Source organism: Pristiophorus japonicus, chromosome 6 (genome assembly GCF_044704955.1).
Source record: "Pristiophorus japonicus isolate sPriJap1 chromosome 6, sPriJap1.hap1, whole genome shotgun sequence".
Taxonomy (NCBI): Eukaryota; Metazoa; Chordata; class Chondrichthyes; family Pristiophoridae; genus Pristiophorus; species Pristiophorus japonicus.
The window spans coordinates 257,444,501-257,450,500 of NC_091982.1; the positions used below are offsets into that span (position 1 = coordinate 257,444,501).

The window sequence follows — 6,000 nt, forward strand, 5'->3', positions numbered from 1 at the left end:
TTCTCACCTGTGGGTCAGAAGGTTGTGGGGTCAAGTCCCACCCCAAATCTAGGCCAACACTCTAATGCAGTTCTGAGGGAGTCCTGCGCTGTCTTTCGGATGAGACATTAAATCGAGTCTGCCCTCTCAGGTGGGCGCAAAAGATCCCATGGCACTAAATCGAAGAGCAGTGGAGTTATCCCTGGTATCCTGGCCAATATTTATCCTTCAATCAACATCCACTAAAAACAGATATTGTGTTCAGTATCACATCGCTGTTTGTGGGAGCTTGCTGAGCACAAATTGGCTGCGGCATTTACTACATTACAAGTGACTACACCTCAAAATTGCTCAACATTGAATTCAATCATTTCAAAACATAGAAAATAGGTGCAGGAGTAGGCTATTCGGCCCTTCAAGCCTGCACCACCATTCAATAAGATCATGGCTGATCATTCACCTCATTACCTCTTTCTTGCTTTCTCGATAACCTTTGATCCCTTTAGCCGTAAGGGCCATATCGAACTCCTACTTGAATATATAACCTCTGACCCTATTTTTTCTCTTTCTGGCAGCTGTTGATGATTCTGCCATCCCCATTTACACCCTATCTAAACTCATCTTTTGCTTCTTAACTTGTCCCATTACCATCTCCTTTTGTTTCTTCATCTCTACAGTCTTCCACCCTATCAGACTTTGCCTTTTGTTCTTTCCTCCCCTCCCACACTTGCTTAAAAACCTGTTACATCTTTAACTTTTTCCAATTCTTAAAGGGTCATCGACCGGAAACATCAGCTGTTTTTCTCTCCACAGATGCTGCCTGACCTGCTGAGTATGTCCAGCATTCAGTTTTTATTTCAAATTCCAGCATCCGCAGTATTTTGCCTTTGCTTCAAAATTAGTTCATTGGCCGTAAAACGCTTTGGGACCTGGAGGTTGTGTGTGTGTGTGTGTGTGTGTGTGTGTTTTTAAATTTGTTTATGGGATGTGGGCGTCGCTGGCAAAGTGGCGGTGAAAGGCGCTATATGTAAAAAAAAAAAAAGTTTTTCTTTCTAATCAGCAAATTTGAGAGGTGTTACATGCAAAGCAGGCGCGGTTACATTCAGGTGCAAGTGAAAGGAGGCAGATGTGATCGAAAGACAAGCCTGCCCCGATCTAAACATCCAGGGGTGTTCGGCATTTGGGAAGGATACGGACGGGGCGGGTTGGGTGGGGGAGGGGGGGCAGTGTTCCCAGTGTTGGGTGGGTCCGGAGCCTGGGGGTGGGGGGTGGCATGCTCTTGGGATTGGGGGGGGGGGGGTTGTTTGGGGCTGGGATTGGGAGCGATGACTTCACTCGGGGAGTTGTTGGCCTGTGGGGTTCCCTGCCGCGGAGAGTTGTTGATGCCAGTTCATTGGGTGCGTTCGGGAGGGAGTTGGGTGTGGTCCTTGCGGCTGGGGGTGGAGGGGGCGTGGGGTGGGTGGGGGGGGGGTGGGTGGAGGGGGCATGGGGGGGTGGGTGGGTGGAGGGGGCATGGGGGGGTGGGTGGAGGGGGCATGGGGGGCAGTGGGTGGAGGGAGCATGGGGGGCAGTGGGTGGAGGGAGCATGGGGGGGGTAGGTGGAGGGGGCATGGGGGGGTGGGTGGAGGGGGCATGGGGGGCAGTGGGTGGAGGGAGCATGGGGGGGGTAGGTGGAGGGGGCATGGGGGGGTGGGTGGAGGGGGCATGGGGGGGCGGTGGGTGGAGGGAGCATGGGGGGGCGGTGGGTGGAGGGAGCATGGGGGGGGGTGGGTGTGGGTGCTGAGGTGGGTGATCAGCCATGATCTTGTTGAATGGCGGTGCAGGCTCGAGGGGCCGAATGGCCTACTCCTGCACCTATTTTCTATGTCTTGCTATACAAACGCCACCAGCAAGCAGCACGCTGGTATTTTAGCGAAGAAGACGCGGCGAAATCAATCACATTTTCGAAAAATCGAAAATACGAGACGACTGCTTGCGGCGCAGGCGGAGTTGAAAGAGCAGTGCCGTGATGAGAAATGACGAAAACGAAAGCTAGAGGCAGTCATTGTACTTCCCGCGGGTTGGAGCTTGGAGCCTGGAGCCTGGAGCCTGGTGCCCCGGGGGGCCGGGGCCGGGGCCTCGGTTTGAAGCGCACTCCCGGCTCCGGGAGCCGCTCGCTGGCGCGCCGCCTCGAACGCCCGGCCGCCGCCGCTGCTGCTGCTTGAAAACACCGTACTCACTGTGACGTCAGGAGCGAGGCCAGCTGTCAGCCTGCGCGCGCCTGCAAATGACTTCCCGCCACCCGCGCGCGCCGCCCTGCCGCACTGAAGCTTCCGCCCGGCGACTGAGCTCGAGCTGACGCGCGAGTGCGCGTGCGCGGCGTCCTCCTCCTCCTCCTCCTCCCCCCTTTCACCCCCGTCAGGAAGAGCCACGTCAAGGATCAGAGCAAACAGCACGTAACGCTTCTTGACAATGCCAGGAGAAATTGCAGCAGCGGGCAAAAAAGCAATGAAACAACAGCTAACAAGCTCCATTTCCGGGGAATTGCATCGTCCTTTTCCAATCACAACTTGCAATGATAGCACGTGGGTGGAAAAACACCGCCACAGAGGGATCAGGGGGCGAGGAGAGAATGGACGGCACGCCAAAGAAGGAGATACTGGGTTCACCATAAAGCACAGTTCAACAGGTTGATTTTAAGAAGGGGGGGGGGGGAGAGTGTGGGGCTTTGCGAGGGAATTCCATAGAGCGGGATTAGCTGCCACTAGGGCAAAGGTGAGGGTGGGTTTTTAAGAACATAAGAATTAGGAACAGGAGTAGGCCATCTAGCCCCTCGAGCCTGCTCCGCCATTCAACAAGATCATGGCTGATCTGGCCGTGGACTCAGCTCCACTTACCCGCCCGCTCCCCGTAACCCTTAATTCCCTTATTGGTTAAAAATCTATCTATCTGTGATTTGAATACATTCAATGAGCTAGCCTCAACTGCTTCCTTGGGCAGAGAATTCCACAGATTCACAACCCTCTGGGAGAAGAAATTCCTTCTCAACTCGGTTTTAAATTGGCTCCTCCGTATTTTGAGGCTGTGCCCCCTAGTTCTAGTCTCCCCGACCAGTGGAAACAACCTCTCTGCCTCTATCTTATCTATCCCTTTCATTATTTTAAATGTTTCTATAAGATCACCTCTCATCCTTCTGAACTCCAACGAGTAAAGACTCAGTCTACTCAAATCTATCATCATAAGGTAACCCCCTCATCTCCGGAATCAGTCTAGTGAATCGTCTCTGTACCCTCTCCAAAGCTAGTATATCCTTCCTTAAGTAAGGCGATCAAAACTGCACACAGTACTCCAGGTGCGGCCTCACCAATACCCTGTACAGTTGCAGCAGGACCTCCCTGCTTTTGTACTCCATCCCTCTCGCAATAAAGGCCAACATTCCATTCACCTTCCTGATTACCTGCTGCACCTGCAAACTAACTTTTTTGGGATTCATGCACAAGGACCGCCAGCAGCACGGCCTCAACTACGACACGCAGCTCCTGTTTGTGAGTGTGGGGGGCGTCAGGACCGCCCTCCGGGAGCGGACTGTCTTTTACAAGGAACTCACCAGGGTCTGGAACAAAGTCTCCACCAAGCGCAGCTCTCCACCGGCTGGAGTGGCGGCCGTCCTGCAGGAGCCGCTGCTCGGGAATCCGTACCTCCACAACCAAGGTTTTTGGTGGCGGTCGGACGAGAGGGCTGTGGCTGGTGAGGTGACCAGGGTCAGGGACCTGCTCGATGGCGGAGGAACGGGCTGGATGGCGCCAGACACGCTGGCGCAGCGCCTAAATTCTGCCAACGTCCACTACGCGGCCAATGCCAACGAGTCGCTAAAAAGAGCTCTGGGCCCCGACTCCGTTAGGTGCATCGAGGAGGCTCAAGCACGTGGGGAGATCCCGTCCGAACTGACCCCCGTCCGGACGGAATTCCTCATCGGCGCCAAACCCCGGAACCTCCCTCAGGGGCCGGCGCCTCACAACTTGAGCCGCCTCGGGGAAATCCCCTCCGTGCCTTTCTGTTCCGCGCGGAGGGGTTTCCTGTACGGGCTGCTCCTGCACACTCTCAACTTTGCCATCCTCGCCTGCCGTCCGGACACGCCATGGCATACCATCTTGCCGTCCGGAGGAGGCGGGGGTCCCCGATGGAGGGCACTCTACGCAGGGGTCCTCCCACTATTTGTCGGGGACTTGGCCTGGAGGGTGGTGCACGGAGCAGTGCCGTGCAATAAATTTTTAAGCCGATTCACGGGCTCCCAGGCCGCCTGCAATTTCTGCGGTCTGGAAGAGTCCGTGTTCCATGTTTTTATTGAGTGCACGAGGTTGCAGCCCCTGTTTTGTTATTTAAAGGGGCTGTTCCTGAAATTCTGGCTGCACTTCAGTCCCACTCCTGATCTTTGGGCACCCTGTGCGGAGGGGAGCGGGTAGGTCCGAAGGCCTCCTCGTAGGACTGCTCCTGGGCACGGCCAAGGGGGCCATCAGCCGGTCCAGGCAGCGGGCGGTCGAGGGGGTCGTTCAACCTGACTGCCTGCCTCTCTTCCGCTCTTACATCCGGTCCAGGGTGTCCTTGGAGATGGAGCACGCGGTGTCCTACCGGTACGCTCGCGGCCTTCCGCGAGAGGTGGGCACCGGAGGGACTGGAGTGCATCATCACGCCCGGCAACCAAATTTTAATTTAATTTTACGTTTTAAAGTTTAATTTGTTTTAATTGCCGGTGTTTTTAGTGTCCCCTTCCCTTTTATAGGGGGCACTGTGGAAAAATTGTGATTTTAGTGGCCAAAAAAAAAAAACAAAAAAAGAAAGAAAGAAAAAACAAAAAAAAGGAAAAAAAGGGCCTTGTAAATGTCTGGTGTGTCACCCAGGTCGGGTGGCACGGTCTAATGTTTTATGTTTTGCAGATAAACTCCAAAAAGAGTTTCATGCACAAGGACCGCCAGCAGCACGGCCTCAACTACGACACGCTGCTCCTGTTTGTGAGCGTGGGTGGCGTCAGGACCGCCCTCCGGGAGCTGACTGTCTTTTACAAGGAACTCATCAGGGTCTGGAACAAAGTCTCCATCAAGCGCAGCTCTCCACCGGCTAGAGTGGCGGCCGTCCTGCAGGAGCCGCTGCTCGGGAATCCGTACCTCCACAACCAAGGTTTTTGGTGGCGGTCGGACGAGAGGACTGTGGCTGGTGAGGTGACCAGGGTCAGGGACCTGCTCGATGGCAGAGGAACGGGCTGGATGGCGCCAGACACGCTGGCGCAGCGCCTAAATTCTGCCAACGTCCGCCACGCGGCCGATGCCATCGAGTCGCTAAAAAGAGCTCTGGGCCCCGACTCCGTTAGGTGCATCGAGGAGGCTCAAGCACGTGGGGAGATCCCGGCGAACTATCCCCCGTCCGGACGGAATTCCTCATCGGCGCCAAATCCCGGAACCTCCCTCAGGGGCCGGCGCCTCACAACTTGAGCCGCCTCGGGGAAATCCCCTCCGTGCCTTTCTGTTCCGCGCGGAGGGGTTTCCTGTACAGGCTGCTCCTGCACACTCTCAACTTTGCCATCCTCGCCTGCCGTCCGGACACGCCATGGCATACCATCTTGCCGTCCGGAGGAGGCGGGGGTCCCCGATGGAGGGCACTCTACGCAGGGGTCCTCCCACTATTTGTCGGGGACTTGGCCTGGAGGGTGGTGCACGGAGCAGTGCCGTGCAATAAATTTTTAAGCCGGTTCACGGGCTCCCAGGCCGCCTGCAATTTCTGCGGTCTGGAAGAGTCCGTGTTCCATGTTTTTATTGAGTGCACGAGGTTGCAGCCCCTGTTTTGTTATTTAAAGGGGCTGTTCCTGAAATTCTGGCTGCACTTCAGTCCCACACTCCTGATCTTCGGGCACCCTGTGCGGAGGGGAGCGGGTGGGTCCGAGGGCCTCCTCGTAGGACTGCTCCTGGGCACGGCCAAGGGGGCCATCAGCCGGTCGAGGGGGTCGTTCAGCCAGACTGCCTGCCTCTCTTCCGCGCATACATCCGGTCC

General features: G+C 56.0%; 1 protein-coding gene across 6 annotated transcripts in view; it reads right to left on the reverse strand.

Annotated features, from left to right (window-relative positions):
- rhbdd1 (rhomboid domain containing 1) overlaps nt 1-2,308 on the reverse strand; it is an 87,796-nt gene extending 85,488 nt beyond the window's left edge. For 3 of the 6 annotated variants that reach the window (XM_070883891.1, XM_070883892.1, XM_070883893.1), the window contains exon 1: nt 2,199-2,308. The gene's annotated coding sequence lies outside the window, so the exon portion shown is untranslated. Of the gene's footprint in view, nt 1-7; nt 389-2,198 lie in introns of those variants that run through there. The other 3 variants (XM_070883890.1, XM_070883889.1, XM_070883894.1) reach the window with 3 other exon arrangements.
- Between the last annotated feature and the right edge of the window lie 3,692 nt (nt 2,309-6,000).